This window comes from Carya illinoinensis, chromosome 5 (genome assembly GCF_018687715.1).
Source record: "Carya illinoinensis cultivar Pawnee chromosome 5, C.illinoinensisPawnee_v1, whole genome shotgun sequence".
In the NCBI taxonomy this organism is placed as follows: Eukaryota; Viridiplantae; Streptophyta; class Magnoliopsida; order Fagales; family Juglandaceae; genus Carya; species Carya illinoinensis.
The window spans coordinates 22,203,914-22,221,171 of NC_056756.1; the positions used below are offsets into that span (position 1 = coordinate 22,203,914).

At 41.1% G+C, this 17,258-nt stretch overlaps 2 long non-coding RNA genes across 2 annotated transcripts; one reads left to right on the forward strand and one right to left on the reverse strand.

Annotated features, from left to right (window-relative positions):
* The first annotated feature begins 12,193 nt into the window (after positions 1–12,193).
* Positions 12,194–13,105, forward strand: LOC122311375. The gene is made up of 2 exons (XR_006242772.1): positions 12,194–12,479; positions 12,583–13,105. It is a non-coding gene; the product is annotated as an uncharacterized LOC122311375 (long non-coding RNA).
* A 1,547-nt stretch (positions 13,106–14,652) lies between these two features.
* LOC122308910 lies at positions 14,653–15,647 on the reverse strand. Its single transcript, XR_006242282.1, has 2 exons — positions 14,996–15,647; positions 14,653–14,870 (listed from the first exon to the last, which is right to left on the reverse strand). It is a non-coding gene; the product is annotated as an uncharacterized LOC122308910 (long non-coding RNA).
* Between the last annotated feature and the right edge of the window lie 1,611 nt (positions 15,648–17,258).

The following is a 17,258-nucleotide window of genomic DNA, read 5'->3' on the forward strand; positions in this document are numbered from 1 at the left end:
GGATAAGGGAGTTTGGAGTTACCTGATCAGACTGCCCATGCCTATCTGCACCATCATACGAGTTGCCCTTCCTCAAGCATGGGCTCTGGGAGATTTTGGTGTCTGATCCATCTCTGTCACTGTGATTAGACCTCATATGACTTTGGTTCATGCATGAGTAAGAGGGATAATGCATATGCTCGATGAGATGATGATAGCTGATTATATGTGATGTGATTAGTGAGAGGATATGGAGTGGAAGAGTTGGATGATGTATAAGTAGGGACCTGAGAAGCAAGATTACAATGATAATCTTGTAAATAGGATGGAGTGTTCCTTGGTCGATTAGATCTTCTTGGAACAATGGGTGAATCGTGTTCTAAAGTTGGAGTAAATGAGGAAGAATCAGATTCTGGAGCTGTGAGGTTTGAATCAATTAAAGGAGGACTAGAAGGAAGATTAGAGGGAGCTGGAGATTGAACATGTTGTTCTGAAGAATCAGTAGATGAATCAGCTGTGATGAGGGCAGAATGAAAATCTGACAATTCTGGTGGGACAACCAGGTCTAAGTGAGAGGAAGGTTGAATAGAATGTGGGAAATGAAAGGGAAAGGTAGACTCAATGAAGTTAACATCACGTGAAATAAAGGTTGTATGGGTATCTAAACTATACACTTTATAGCCTTTAACACCAGCAGGATAACCTATAAAAATGCATCTCATAGCTCTTGGGTCAAATTTGGTTCTGTTGTGCTTTAGGTTGGATACAAAACAAAGGCATCCAAAGACTCTCAAATGGTTATAAGAAGGTGGTGAGGAGAAAAAATCTCATAGGGAGATTTGTTGCCCAAGAGAGGAGTGGGGGTTCTATTTATGAGGTAAGTTGCTGTCAAAATGGCATCTCCCCAAAACTTGATTGGAAGAGAGGCTTGGAAAAGAAGTGCTCGGGCAACGTTAAGAAGATGCTGATGTTTTCTCTCCACAACTCCATTTTGTTGTGGAGTGTAAACACATGATTTTTGATGTTGAATGCCATGAGAATCATAAAAGCTAGGCATGTGAAATTCCATTCTATTATCTGTCATGATTTTCTTTATTTTGGAATTGAATTGAGTTTGTGCCATGAGAATGAAATTCTGCAGAAGCTGTTTGGTTTTAGATTTGAATTTCATTAAAAACACCCAAGTTATTCGACTATGATCATCGACAATGGTGAGAAAATAATGATGGCCTTGTAGAGATGATTGAGAGTAAGGTCCCCAAATGTCGCAATGGATTAAATCAAAATTGGAGAAAGTGCAAGAAGTACTTAATTGAAAGGAATTTCGTTTCTATTTTGCCAAATGACAAACATTACAATCTGAAGAAGCATTACATTTAGCATCAAAAGGAATAGACTGAATTGATCTAAGTCTCTAATCAGACAAATGTCCTAGCCTAAGATGCCAAAGGTTGAAATCTTGTTGTGTCACAACACTGCAGAAGCAAGGATTGGAGGAAAGAGGAAAAACATTCAAGTTGTTGGAAGTTGCTTGATTGACAGCCTTGGTTTGAAGAGTGCTGGGAAGAAGAAAATAAAGACCATGCTGGATTTTAGCAAGCCCAATCGTCGTCTATGAAGATAGGACCTGTATAAAACAAAATTGACCCAAGAAAACAAGACATAGAAAGGATTCATGAGTGAGCTTGCTAGCTGAAAGGAGATTAAAAGAAAAGGAAGGTACGCAAAGGATACCAGTGAGCACAATGTTGTTTGAGAGATGTACGGTGCCAATATGAGTTGCCTTAGCATGAGATCCATTTGGTAACCTTGACTAATGCCTTGGTGGAACAGGTGATAGAGCTAAAGAAGGAGGTGAAACAGACCATATGGTCTGTGGCACCAGTATCAATGATCCAAGGTGCTTTGGCAGTTTTAGGAAAATGTTTATGCATAACAGATAAGCAGTTGTGTTGATGAATGCCAAGAACAAATGTATCATGATCAATAGAAATGTGAGAGGGAAAAGAAATTATACCAGCCATGTTGGAGTGTGCAATAGGGGAAGGAATGTTCTCAGTGGACAATTTTTGAGGTTGAGTAGTGGTCTGAATCGAAACTGAGTCATTAGATTTGAGCTGAGACATCTGTCCATTGATTAGAGCTATGAGTTTCTGAATTTGATTTTGGGTTAGGTTCAACTGAGGATTCTCCTGTAGTCCCTTTTCCTGAGCTTGAGAGAAAACCTGATTTGCTGAATGTGTGGAAGAAAAATTCCCACTACCATGATTTGGCTTGTGAACTTAAAATTGGGTGGAAATCCTATAAGCCTATAATATTTTTCCTTGGTATGTCCAGGTTTTCCTTGGTATGTCCAGGCTTCCCACAATGAAAACAATTCATATCAGACTTCTCCTTTCTTTTTGTTTGATTACTATAGACTGCTAGTGCCGAAGCCTCAGGAGAAGGAACTGTCATATTTCTGGTCTGTCTTTGTCTTTCTTCTTGTAAAACTAGAGAAAAAGTTTTATCTAAAGAAGACATCGGACTCATCAAGATGATTTGACCTCTAATGTGCTCATATGAATCATTTAATCCCAAAAGAAACTTAAACACACAATCTATCTCTTGTACATCACCAATTGATTTAAGGGCTTTGCAAGTACACAATCCGCATGAACAACACGGGACAGGTCTGTAGTTATGCATTTCTTCCCAAATCCCATTAAGTTGAGTGAAATATTCACTTATAGTTTGATTTCCTTGCAAAACAGAGTTGAGTTGTTGTGATGACCCGCTTTTACGTGTATTTTCACTGAAGGGTTGTTTTTAATTTAATTAATATATTGGTTTATTTATTTTAAATTATTGTATTTTAAAATGGTTTTTAATTTATTTGATATTGTGTTTTATTTCTTTTAGTCGTTTTTCAGTTTTTAATCTCGTTTCGGCGGATTTGTTTTGTTTTCCCGGAGTGAGGATTGGACCTCATTTCTTTCCTACATCTCTTTTTCCCTTTTTTCTTTTTTCCCTTTTTCTCTTTTCTTTTTTTTTTCTTTCTTTTCTTTTTCTTCTTCCTCTTTCCCGTGCGTTCCGTCCGTCTGTCTCTCTCTCCTCTCCCACGCCGTAAACAGCTCACCCCTCGACCCACCGCCGTTCGGCCACCGTGCGGCACACCACCCCCACCGGTCGAACCCCCTCTCTCCGGTGAACCACCCCACAAAATCCCACCACCATCGGAGCCGCCGTTTAGCCGGAAATCCACCTTCAAGCCGAGCGGATTTTGCCCCGATCCGCTGTCGTCGCTCCACCTCCGGCCACCACCTCTTTACCACTTCATCACCGGTCCCTTGCCGTCCTAACCCACCCTTTTCCGGCCTCCAGTAGTCATCGGAACAGCTCCCACGAGCTAGCTTTCCATTTTGGGAAATCCAGCCATCAACCACCGTTTTCGCCGCCACCCACGGCCAAACTTCACTTCCACTAGCTTCATAATCATCCTTAGACCATTCCCTATCAATCCCGAGCCTTGGTTTGTCACCGTTCAAAAGTGGGTATTTCACAACCCACGGCCACAGTGAAATTTCACTGTTACGTTGCTTTTCTTCCACCGTTTGCAACACCGCGAGCTTTCTAAAAATACCGTATAGCGCTGTAAGTATTTTCCAAAGCCTACTTTCAGATTTAAATATATATTGCTCATTCAATATTTATTTGTTGTTGGTTGGTTGATTCCGGACTGAGTCCGAGGAGTTCGGAGGTCGGATGGATTGAGGACGGAGTTGCTTGGGTTGGTTATTTGTGATTGCTGGATTTATTTGAGCCATGTGGCGTGAGTTGCATATTGTGTGTATACGTGCATTTTATTTATTTGAGAAAATCATGTTTTATTGGCGTATGTGGTTTTTGGGTGCGTGTGTCTCACGAGCCCAAGCCGGGATGGGTTATTATCTCGGTGGAGCTCCTCTGGTCACTCGGGAGTGGATAATACTGAGTGACATCCCCTCTGCGACAACCGGATCGCACGATACGGTAACGCTGTCGTGTCGACTCCGTGGTCCTTCGAGTGGCGGGGACTAGAGGATGGCCCGGCCCGGTACTCGCAGGGCGCGAGTCTGGGCATCACTCGTGTAGGTGTCACATGCGTAGACGTTACCTGCGGTGTGGCACAGAGCCAGGTGTGCGGATGATCCCTAGGGGAGATCATGGTGCATGCATAATCGGTTTGTTTATATGGTTTTCGGATGCGTATCTCACGAGCCCAAGCCGGGATGGGTTATTATCTCGGTGGAGCTCCTCTGGTCACTCGGGAGTGGATAATACTGAGTGACATCCCCTGGGTTGTCGCAGAGCGACGATCGGATCGCACGATACGGTAACGCTGTCGTGTCGACTCCGTGGTCCTTCGAGTGGCGGGGACTAGAGGATGGCCCGGGGATGAGGCTCCGTCAAGATTCTGAGTTGGAGTTATGCTTTATAGTTGGCTTTGAAACTACGTTTGTATCTTGTAATGTTTTAATATGTATGTTTTAAAGCAGCTTGTATTACATTAAGAAAAATTCTGGTACTTAGTTATATGACCTTCGTTATCCGCTGCGTTTCCCTTTGCACATTTGTTGCTCATACACACACTTGGCACTCGTCGATAGGGTGGTGACCCGGGTTGTCATCATCCGGACGTCTCGATTTCCCCGTGTCCGTGCGTGGGGATTTGGGGACGTCACAGGTGGTATCAGACCGGTTTGGCTCTGGGTAAAACCACATGTCCCGTAGGTAGTACCAGAATGTTTTTAAAGTTATGTTTTAAAATTTATTTTAAGTAAAGTTGCTATTTGACATGTTTTATTTGTTTTATTTGTTTGAACTTGTTTGCTTGTTTTTATTTATTTGGTTATGTTATTGCATGCTGGTTTCTTTCGTTTCTTGCCATGTGGTTTTGTGTTTTTGGTTTTATGTTGTTGGTTTTATTTGTTTTTCTTAAAGGGGGTCAAAGGTTGTGTTGTGGCAGGAAGGCGGTATAATCGAGGATACTATTATTAGGCATGAACATTTAGTGTAGTAGGCTTGAATTTTTAGCGATGTGGTTTGCTTGTATGATGTTGAGGTATGAAGGGACTGTCATGGTTTAGACAATCTTTGTAAGGTGGGAACTCACGTAGCAATGAGGAGAGGAATTAGCTTTAAGTCGCTTAAGATGATTGAGGTCAAGGTTTTGTAGAATATATGTAACGAGACTATAGTTTAGGAGAGTGTGGGTTCAACGAACTTTAAGGATATGTCTAAGGGAATTTTATTTAAGGTTTGGGGTCTTTCGCCGCTGTGACCTGGCAGTGCTTCAAGAAAGAGTTTAATGATCGATTCTTTCCCGCTTCCGTGAGGCGGCAAAAAGGCAAGAGAGTTCTCAAGCCTGGTCCAAGGGAGCATGACAGTGGAACAGTACGCCCGAAGATTTATAGAACTTGGGCGATTTGCTCCCCACCTCATCGCCACAGAGGAAATGCGAGCCGAGCGTTTCCAAGAGGGTCTACGTCCTGATATACGCCGTATGGTGGTCAGCCATTGGATATCCACTTTTCAGGAGTTAATGGATGTGGCCACCCTTATAGAGCGAGAGAATAATCTGAGTATGGGCTCCCCCTCCAGGATATAAGAGGCGGAGTTTTTCTGGTGAAGGAAGTAGTTCGGGTTCGCCTCAGAAATTTGTTCAGCGGACCGGAACTCGACCGCAAGCGTCCTCAAGTGTTCGTATGGAAGGACGAGTGCCAATTTGCGGAATTTGTAATAGAGCTCATGAGGGCGAGTGTCGGCTAAGTGGTGGACCCTAGTGTTACCGATGCGACCAAGTGGGACATATTGCTCATGAGTGCCCCGTTAGAGTTCAAGGAAGCCGTGGAACTTGTCGCAGTGATAGAACTAACTAGAGGCTTTTAGGTCGGGCTCGAATGTACGTAGTGACTCTTGGTACCATGGGAGGCGAGGCTGCGGAGACTCAGAATGCTGGAGTCATGGCAGGTAGGGGTCTAATCTAATCTTTAGTGATGAACGCCTTGTGTGGTTTGTTTTTATTATCGAGGTTTAGAGAGAGTGGCATGATCTGGGTGATCTTTTAGGGAAGTAGAATAATTGAGTTCTTTGGTTCCGTGGAGTTTATGAAGTGGTCTATAACGTAGTAGGTTGTAAGTTCAACAAATTTCGATGTTAGATTTTATGAAATTTCAGCAAAGTTTTAAAAGTTTGGGGCCTTATAGAATTTAGGAAAATAAGTTTATGGTAATTAAGGTGTTAGGTTCGACAAGCTTTGGGGGGAAATAATTCAATTTTGAGTTTTAGATTTCGTGATTTGGATGAGTAATTTGGTGGCAATTGGGGCTTTAGATTTTACAAGCTTTTAAGGTGAATGTTTTGGATTAAAGCCACCAATATTGAGAATTTCAGAAAATGATTTATTATCTACTAATGTTTTGGAATTTGAAAGATTTGGGAGTCGATTGTTCTATTATGGGATGTAAGTTCTTTGATCTTAGAAGTTTCGAAAGATGATTCTTATTTGATTTAAGGTTTTAGAATTGCAGAGTCGAATGACTGATTTATAATAAGAATTGAGTTCTTAGTTTTACAGACTTAGTGCTGTAGCTTGATCTACTCTAGTGAGTGATTAGTTTGTAATCATTAAAAATGGGGTTGATTCGAGTTGAGTTATTGATATGAAAATTTTTCTAGAGCAGATTCCTTTGAGGATTGGAAGTAATGATCTAGTTCGTGTATTTCTTTGAGGATTGAAGATATCGAGCTAGTTTAGAAAATAATTATTGTTGACTCGAGGTTGTAGTGGCAGATTTTAGGAAATGATTCTATCGATTCGAAAGATATAGGTCCATCAGAGTGTTGGAAATAGTAGATTTTGTGTTGGTATTAAATACGATTGAATTTGAGGCTATACGATCCGTAGACTTTGGGAATGGATTCTTAGCAGGTTTAAGGTCATTCTCGGTACCAAACTTTAAGCAATGGCTAGTTGCTAATTTAAGGATATAAGTTGAGTAGATTCAGGAATGATTCTTGCTGAGTTGAGGATATAAGTCCAGATGATGGAAATGTGATAATGGATAACTTGTACGTTTGAATGATTTGTGGTGTTGGCTAAGGGTACATGAGATCGATGAGTAGTAATGGTAAGTGCGTATGGATTTCAGGGAGTGCTGGTCCTAGTCTCATCTAATTTTTCGCTTGGTAGGAGTTGAAGAGGAATCTGTGTGGTAATATTAAATTCAAGAGATTTTGGCTTTGAGTTGTTTGGTAAGTTGAACGGAATGTGCAGTCGAAGCGGGTTACTCATTGGGATGATGATTTGAAACGACTGTTGTGTTTATCTTGGGAATTAATTGTAACTTGAAGTCATAGGAATTTAAATTGGTGAGGCTATACTTTTCTTTGGAGATCAAGTATCTAGTTGGGAGAATTGGGGATATGGTTATTTAACTTGAAAAGAGATCGTTAGGTCACCATGTGTGGTGTATGAAGTAATAAATCTTGAAAGTTGAAACTTATGCATCAACGGTGGGTAGCATAATCACAAGTATGAAGTAATAAAGCATTAGGATCCATGAGTGTTGTTTAATAGTTTTGATGGATTGAAGATTTAAACAGTATGACCTGTCTTGAGATTTATTTGTGAAGTGCTATTGAAGGAATTAGTTGTGCTAAAACTAGAGTTTTTGAGAGTACAAGTAGGTGGGTGAGTCACCAAGAGCGTTTCGATTATGTCTAGGTGATGTCAATGGTAGTTTATAATGAGTTAGTTATTGCAAGATTAAATGTTATTCATAATATAGGTAATGAGTTTGAAGAATGGGATATCGGATAGAAGTTATAGGCGCTCTCGTTGGTTGGCCGGGAAGGACTTGGGCCTTTTGGAGATGTTTCTTATCTTTACAAGAGACATGTGTATTTTGGGATGATATTATGTGTTTTCAAATTGGGGCCTGGAGGTTGTTTAGTACTGGTTTTTGTCATCAATCAATGGATATATTTTTGTGGAATGTTGATTTTCGTTTGGGGCAGCGATGGCCAACCGAGGAAGGAGTGGAGATTTGTGGTTTTTGGAAGTATATGATTTTCTATGGAAATGTGGTAAAGGTTTTCTTGTGGTTAGGTGTGGATTGAGCTTGTATTTCATGATATTAATTTTTGAGGATATAGCCTTTATATATTTTGGTGAGTTATCAGAGTGCGCGCGAAAGCATGATTTTTTTGAAGATTTTTAAAAGTTCAAACTTTGTGTTGATTTTGAAGAATTAGTAGTGATTCAAAGTTTTAATGGGAGATTAATCTTTTAGTCGTGCAATTTGGTTTTTGGATGGTTAACTTTGGAGGTGGCTATTAGGTTATCAAAGTTGGTATGGGATGAAAGCTTGGAAGGTCAAGCAAAGACGTCGTTGATATTAGTAATTTATAGTGAGAAGATAATAACCGTTGGATTTGTTGGGAGTTGTCGATGATATGTATCTCTCAATTATGTTCAGAGTTGTATCCTGTATCTTTTTGGCGCTGGTAGTTGATCTTGCAAATTTCGAGGACGAAATTTGTTTTTAAGGGGGGGAGGATGTGATGACCCGCTTTTACGTGTATTTTCACTGAAGGTTTGTTTTTAATTTAATTAATATATTGGTTTATTTATTTTAAATTATTGTATTTTAAAATGGTTTTTAATTTATTTGATGTTGTGTTTTATTTCTTTTAGTCGTTTTTCAGTTTTTAATCTCGTTTCGGCGGATTTGTTTTGTTTTCCCGGAGTAAGGATTGGACCTCATTTCTTTCCTACATCTCTTTTTCCCTTTTTTCTTTTTTCCCTTTTTCTCTTTTTTTTTTTTTTTTTCCTTTCTTTTCTTTTTCTTCTTCCTCTTTCCCGTGCGTTCCGTCCGTCTCTCTCTCTCTCCTCTCCCACGCCATAAACAGCTCACCCCTCGACCCACCGTCGTTCGGCCGCCGTGCGGCACACCACCCCCACCAGTCGAACCCCCTCCCTCCGGTGAACCACCCCACAAAATCCCACCACCATCGGAGCCGCCGTTTAGCCGGAAATCCACCTTCAAGTCGAGCGGATTTTGCCCCGATCCGCCGCCGTCGCTCCACCTCCGGCCACCACCTCTTCACCACTTCATCACCGGTCCCTTGCCGTCCTAACCCACCCTTTTCCGGCCTCCAGTAGTCACCGGAACAGCTCCCACGAGCTAGCTTTCCATTTTGGGAAATCCGGCCATCAACCACCGTTTTCGCCGCCACCCACGGCCAAACTTCACTTCCACTAGCTTCATAATCATCCTTAGACCATTCCCTATCAATCCCGAGCCTTGGTTTGTCACCGTTCAAAAGTGGGTATTTCACAACCCACGGCCACAGTGAAATTTCACTGTTACGTTGCTTTTCTTCCACCGTTTGCAACACCGCGAGCTTTCTAAAAATACCGTATAGCGCTGTAAGTATTTTTCAAACTCTACTTTCAGATTTAAATATATATTGCTCATTCAATATTTATTTGTTGTTGGTTGGTTGATTCCGGACTGAGTCCGAGGAGTTCGGGGGTCGGATGGATTGAGGACGGAGTTGCTTGGGTTGGTTATTTGTGATTGCTGGATTTATTTGAGCCATGTGGCGTGAGTTGCATATTGTGTGTATACGTGCATTTTATTTATTTGAGAAAATCATGTTTTATTGGCGTATGTGGTTTTTGGGTGCGTGTGTCTCACGAGCCCAAGCTGGGATGGGTTATTATCTCGGTGGAGCTCCTCTGGTCACTCGGGAGTGGATACATCCCCTGGGTTGTCGCAGAGCGACGACCGGATCGCACGATACGGTAACGCTGTCGTGTCGACTCCGTGGTCCTTCGAGTGGCAGGGACTAGAGGATGGCCCGGCCCGGTACGCGCAGGGTGCGAGTCTGGGCATCACTCGTGTAGGTGTCACATGCGTAGACGTTACCTGCGGTGTGGCACAAAGCCAGGTGTGCGGATGATCCCTAGGGGAGATCATGGTGCATGCATAATCGGAATGTTTGGTTTGAGTTGGATATGGGCCACTGGTTTCTTTTGGCATGATAATTGGAAAGGTTATGTTTTTGGGCCAAATGGGTTTTGGCGTGCGTGGAAAAATTTATGGTTTTATGGGACATGTGTATTGCTTTATGTCATGCATGCTGTGTGAGTTTTATATGTTTTTATCTGGTGGTGTTTGGGTTTTACTTACCTGCGGTACCATTTTTGGTACCGTAGATTTTGGTGTAGGTTTCGAGGAGGAGGAGGAGGCTGAGCCCGAGGATGAGGCTCCGCCGGGATTCTGAGTTGGAGTTCTGCTTTATAGTTGGCTTTGAAACTACGTTTGTATCTTGTAATGTTTTAATATGTATGTTTTAAAGCAGCTTGTATTGCATTAAGAAAAATTATGGTACTTAGTTATATGACCTTCGTTATCCGCTGCGTTTCCCTTTGCACATTTGTTGCTCATACACACACTTGGCACTCGTCGATAGGGTGGTGACCCGGGTTGTCATCATCCGGACGTCTCGATTTCCCCGTGTCCGTGCGTGGGGATTTGGGGGCGTCACAGTTGTTGCTGAAGCCGATATATGCACACATTATCAAGTTGAGCAAAATGGGTTTTCAGCTTCTCCCACACCTCCTTTGCTGAGTTGATGTAGAGCACATTGGATGCTATCTCTTTCGAAATCGAGTTGAGTAGCCAAGACAAAATAAGGTTGTTACAACGCAACCAAGGGATATATAAAGGGTCGGTCAGCTTTGGTGTGGGTATGCTTCCATCAAGAAAGCCAAGCTTATTTTTGATAGAGATGGCCAAGGTGAATGACCGATTCCATGTGAGATAATTTGGGCCAGAAAGAGGTGGAACAATCACCACAGTGTTGGCATTGTCACTGTGATGTAGGTAGAAATGGCTCTTTGGATCTTCAGAAGGTGAGATGGAAGTAGATTTCGTCATTTTGAAGAAATGAAATGAGAATTAAAATGCAGTGAAGCTCTATGAAGAAATGACTGGGAAAAAAAAAAAAAAAAAAGAAGAAAGACCTCAGGTTTCGTAACCTGGGGTCTCTGATACCATGTTAAACCTGGTCTCTGCTACCATGTTGAAGATAAAGAACCGTAAGGAAAGAATAGAGGAATTGAAAGAAAAACTTCTGTAATTCTCATTCAGTGGTGGAATCTGTACACTGCCTCTATACATATATACTCTCTAGCAATACCATTTCACACAATCAAAAGATAGAAAGAATAACCAACCTATATCTATTCTACATCATTCTGGAATAAAAAACTACCTGTACAAAATGACAAAAGACATGACCCCATAACAAACTTATGCTGAGCTGGAGGAATATTCTGTTATTTGCTCAGAGTCTATGGAAATGAGAGTTTTGGTGGAGGCTTGGTTCTTTCTTTGCTGAGAGATATCAAGTACACTTTACATGCTCGGAAGCTAAGGTCCCACTCAAATAAATTTGATCCAAGGGTTAGATACTTTTGTATAATGGTGTACGCTTTACATGCTCGAGAGCCTAGCTCCATCATGATCCTGCCAATTTGTACTATCAAAGCGCTTCACAAAAGTGACGAAAATATCCCTCTAGAAATTCAATATGGGTCTTCGTGGTGGACAAGCAAATTACCTTTACCGTAATCTAAATACATCATTTTTTTTTTATTTGTTTCCTCAAATTCAATATAGGGGGAATCCAGCACGTGCAAGGCTAGTTATTTAGTAATTGATTTTTATTTATACAATTAAAATCAAAGAAAATAGAGAAAAAATAAGGTGATCGATCAATAATGGAGTTAATAGAGAGTATGTAGGGGTGTTGGGCCGGCACCTGACTGGCCTACAAATAGCACACCTAGACCCTACGGGTTGGCAAGTGGACGTGATTCATACTATTTTGGATAGAGATATCTAATTTATAGTTATTTTTATGTATTCTTTATATATATTTTTTTAATGTGATTGGCTAAACAATTATTTTATATTAAAAAAATAACATAATCAATTATATTAGTGAAATACATAAAAAATATATAAAAGTGGCTGTACATAAAATTTTTCTTAATACCAATAAATCATTCATCTTATTTGATTTTTTTTTAAATAAATAAAAAAGTCTCGAGAAGCCAAAACCCATTGTTTACCGGATCAGTAGTTCTATACACAGTCGCCGGATGTAATCGGGATGCAGTCGGCTGACGTGGCGTAACGCCACGTCAGCCTCTATTAAAAAAAATGAAAAATGAAATACGAAATATAAACGAAAACCAAAACCGGTGCAGATTGAAAGCATTTCCGAAAAGAGTGATTTCCCGCTTCTTCCATTCGCGAGCCCCCCAGAACTGAAAGGAGGAAGACTACCTCGTCGTGGGTGCAGAGAGCTGTTGCCGTTGGGTGGGTTGATTTCGGGTTGGTCCGGTCTGCGTTGGAGTGGGTCAAAGGCCGATCATTGTTGTTGGTTTCAGTTGAGATTGGGTCAGATCCGTGGGCCACATTGTCTGGATCTTTGTGTTTCTTCTTCTTCCTGCTCGTTTGATCTGGTTCATTGATACCCACATTGTTCTGGTTCGTCGTGCAGGCACCATGGGTCGTCATTTTCGTGGGTTTTTCGTGTGGGTCTTCTTCGTCAGCAGCTTCATTAGGTGTAAGATCCAGTTTTTTCTTTTCTCAGTCTACATTTCTTCAACCGTTTCTTCCTGTATTGGAGTGTCCTTGCGTGATTGCTACGTTTATGGCTTTTCATATTCGGCTTGAAATTGCCCCTTGGAAGTTCAAAACCGCTCTGAGAAAAAAGAGGTCGAGGTAAAGCACATTATTTTCCTTTGCAACTTGATCTTTTCTGTCATTCTTGCTCTTTCATTTTTCTCCATCACACGCCTACATTTTTTGTTTCAGGTATTGATGAACCCTTTAGGTGACTGGTTTTTTTTTTGGGATTATTGTTATACTACATTATGGATTTGTTAGCTCTGTCTTGCTCGAAACAGTTTAAATTGCTTAAAATAGATAAGGTTTTGGTCTCTGAATTGGGCAATATGTAAAATACAATGCTTTCTTTCCCTGTTCTATTGTCTTTGTTTTCTCTTTTCGGTACCCTCACAGGTTTTGTTGCCATCGTTTTTTGCACATTTCCTTCAAAATTAAAAGGAATTTTGTTTCTTGATTAGAGGAAGGTGTTAGGGACCCTTCTCTATATACCCTGCTTGTCTTCACAAGCTTGTAGGTCACAAATTAATTGACTACAAATACTGAGGTTATATTGGGGTAAGGGTAAGCTTCTTTTTATCATTTTGGTCATTGATTTATGCTTGCAAAAAAATAAAAGATCAATTAAGATGATGGATACATTGTTATTGACTAATATTATGTGCTCTAAGAACAGAAGGATCTAATGCCTCATATTTTCAACCTCAAAATCTACTTGTTTTATTGTCAACTCTTACTTCTCCCATTAAAGCATTGAAGCTTCTAATAGTAGTGGAACCCTCCAATCGCATCCCAGATTGGTAGTCAAGACAGTGTAAGATTTTTAAACTTTACAAATAACGTTGGTTATACATCAAAAGGTTATGATTTATATTTTTCATTTTTCAATTATCAGATAAATTTTGACTGGATGGCGCACAACCGGAGCTCTTTGGGTGGAGATGGGTCACAACAGTGGCAAAATCATGGTTATTGATTATTGCACCATTTTTAAAGGCTTTTTGTGAAGTAATATTTTGACGATTTTGATGAAAAACGCATTGTAATTATTGGTTCATTGAAGAGATTTTATATGTGTGTCAATCATGTAATTATGTATTTATGGGTGAAGGAGGAGGTATATTTCTTTAATTTTGTAAAATTGGTGGTATTTTGTGTATAATGTGTAATTATGAAAGTGGAGTGAAGGACTCGGTTATAGCAAAATTCCTTGGACAGAAAATCAATTTACTTGTTATTGAGGATAAACAGGTTATGGCATTTGGAGATTTAAGAAAATTGTTTTGAGGTTATATTTTATTCCCTTTATGATTTTTTGAAGAAATGCTAATATTTATGATGAATAATCCAGTTATGGAAAGGATAATGGAGTAATTGATGGTATGGGATGCATGGTTAGTTATTGATGATTGATATTTGTAATTTGTTATGGAGAAGGTGCCAATTCGTATTCACCAGGAAAGCAGAATTCAGTGGACTTATGGTTTTGATGTACACAGGTGCTGCTGCATGGAAAGTGAAACCTGTGCTCATGTGCGTAATTGCATGGAATGTGCAAGCTGTACGGGTCTGCCAAGGGGTGCTACCCGCCCCCACCCCCCGCCCCTCGCATGGACGGGTCTGCCAAGGGGTGCTACCCCCCCCCCCCCCCCCCGGGGGCGGGGTCAACCCCAACCCGCCCCCGCCCATGCGGGGGGGCTTTTTTTGCCCCTGCCCCCCGCCCCTCGCATGGACGGGGTGGGGGGGCTTCTTTATGTACTTATTACACAAATTTATATGTAATTGCTACCAGAGGCTAAATACTTGATGAAAAGAGGAGATACGAATTTTATTACAGCTTGCATAAGCAACAGGGGCCAATTCCTAACTACAATAATTGGCATATATTTAAACAAAATCAGATAATGTTCATACATCAAACCAGACTACATCAAGCCTTAGCTTTGCCAAAAAAGTCTTGCTGTAAATACATCAAGTAATGAAATTGTTCTTGCAGTTACAATTCACAAGTTCCAGCCCTCAGCAACTAAACCAACATTCTGAAATCCATGACTACAATACTCCTTAGCTATGCCGAAATGCCCAACCTGTTAATACAATGATCCGGCCCTCAATCCTCAGGTCTCGCTGCTCAAAAAGCCAAATTTGAATGCGCGCTTTCTGAACCAATTCCAATCCCCCCCCCCAAAACAAAGAGCTAAAATTAGCCAACACTCGAACCATCCACTATGAAAAAACCCATAAGACAAAAATCACTCGAAAAAAGAACAAAAATTAGGGCTTACACTCTGAAGGAACCTGAAAATCAGGTTCTAGCGCCGCAAGAACCCCGGAAACCAACAGGAAAATCAATTAAAAAAAGATAACAGTCATTAAAAATAGAAAGCGTAAGCAAGCCCTAGAAAAATATTACGAAGGGAACGTGAGCGGATAAATATATGCATGCCGGTGTCGGAAACCGAGAGCGAGAGGCGTCGGTCTGGACGTTCCACGGTGAGCAAAGGTGCAGAGGAGAGAAAGAGAATCGCAGGGGGGAAAACAGAGGCTTTGTCTGGCAGAGCCTTGTGGCGCACACCGATGCAGCGGATCTTCACGGTTTCGACTGTCGGAGCTGTAGAGAGCAACGCAGCACGAACCAAGACGAATGGAGTGGAGCCAGGGCAACAGATCTGATTTGGGTTAGGGTTTTGCAAATGGTTAGGTTTTGGGTTAGATCTAGAGTTGTTTAGGGTTAGGGAATGGCCTCTGAGGGACTGAATGAGACCATTTCTTCGGAGGGACTGGGTTTTGGGTTAGGGTACTGCATCGAGGCATGGAATGAGAGAAGAAGAGAGGGAGAGGGAGACGAGGTCTGAGGGACTGAGTCGAGGTGGGAGGACTGAATGGAGAGAGGAGGGAAATGACGTCTGGGCTTCTGAGGGACTCCACGACTGTGAAAATCAAAATTATCAAAACGAAGCGTTTTCGTTTTATCCACGTCAGCGAAGCCGTTTGCAAGCCGACTGCTCAAAACGACTGCATCCAGACTTTTTCTTTATTTTTACCCCAATTCTGCTGGGGACAGTCGTCCCATGTAAGCGCCGTGTAAGCGCGGCTGACGTGATTAAATAAAATAAAAACGCACCGTTTTGTCAAAGATAACTATGGAGCTACAGATGAAAGCAAAAACAGAGCTAAGTTTCAGTTTTTAGCTGGGTTTTCTTCTTCGTCTTTGTCTGATTTGGTTTTGAATTAGGAGACCAACAACTATGGAGCGAAAGATTTCCTTTTGCTCTGGTTTCGCTAGGGCTTTCTAAGGGGAGATGGCTGTCGTCAGGGGCTCTAAGGGCTAACCAACGGTGTCAGAGAGGAGCCGTTCCTTTACAAAGTTGGTCTCAGGAGCCGTTTCTTGTCATACGTAATCCGAGCAACCAAGCGAAGATAATAAATTAGAAGTCAGAAAAAGACAGAATCAGGGAAAGAAAAAGGCAAACCCAATTTGCTTCTGAAGGGCTTCGAGCACAATCGAAAACGGTGATGAGGGTTTGAAGCTCAGCTCATTCACTTGAATTTCTGCGTGGCACTTCTGCAGATTTACACAGACCAATTTCGGTTTCCAAGAAAATAGAGAACGAGGAAGGGTAAAAAAAAAAAAACATAAACACAAATAAATAAATTTACCTGAAAATAGGAGACGATCGTGAAGGAGAGAATGGCCAAGACAACGAAGACAAAGCGAGAAACCCAGTATTTGTTTGTTGGGACTGCTACTGAGACCAATGCTTTACCGAAGTTACTGGTCGACAAGTTCAATGCACTTTTTTTCTTTTTTTTCTTTTTTTCTTTTTTTAATCTTTTCTTTCAATCATTTTTTATATATTTTTAAAATGAAATGGGAGTGACGTGGATAAGCCGGTTGCGCACCAATTGTGTTAGGCGCTTGCATTTATCATTTTTCTTTTTACCCTTCTTTCACTTTTGGACTCAACACGCAGTCACTAAAGCGAAACAAAAAGCATCCTCGAAGCGACCTGTCCTACATGCTCTTCACGTCCTTCAAGAGAAGTCGTCTTTTTTTGGTTTCTCGAAACTCTTAGATGTATATTGAAGTCAAGGAATGATCATTACATGATACACATCCTCAAAATTCAATCAAGTTTCCATCATCTGAGTCTTGAACTTCTTTACAATTCTAGCAGATTCTTTAGTTCTTTTATTTCTCGAACCATTTCTATCCTTTTTTTTTTTTTTTGTCGTCTCTTTCCCATTTGCTTTGATTTTTGTTTTTGCCCTAAGCCCATTTGCTTTGATTTCAAAATTCAGACTGGGTTAAGTTATGGTTAACTATTTTTTGGCAAATAAATAGCAGTTAAGGTGGTAGTTATGAATGGTGGTGGTGGTAGTGGTAGGGGTGGTAGAGTTGAGGTGGTAGACAGCAAAGGGTGTTCTAGGCTATTCCTTGGACTCTCATCTCCATTGTCTTCTTTCAGAGCTCTTCAACCGTTGGAACCCATGTCTCCTGCTTCGTCCTCTGCTCCGTCTGAGCCCGTGCCGGTCCGATCAAGCGGT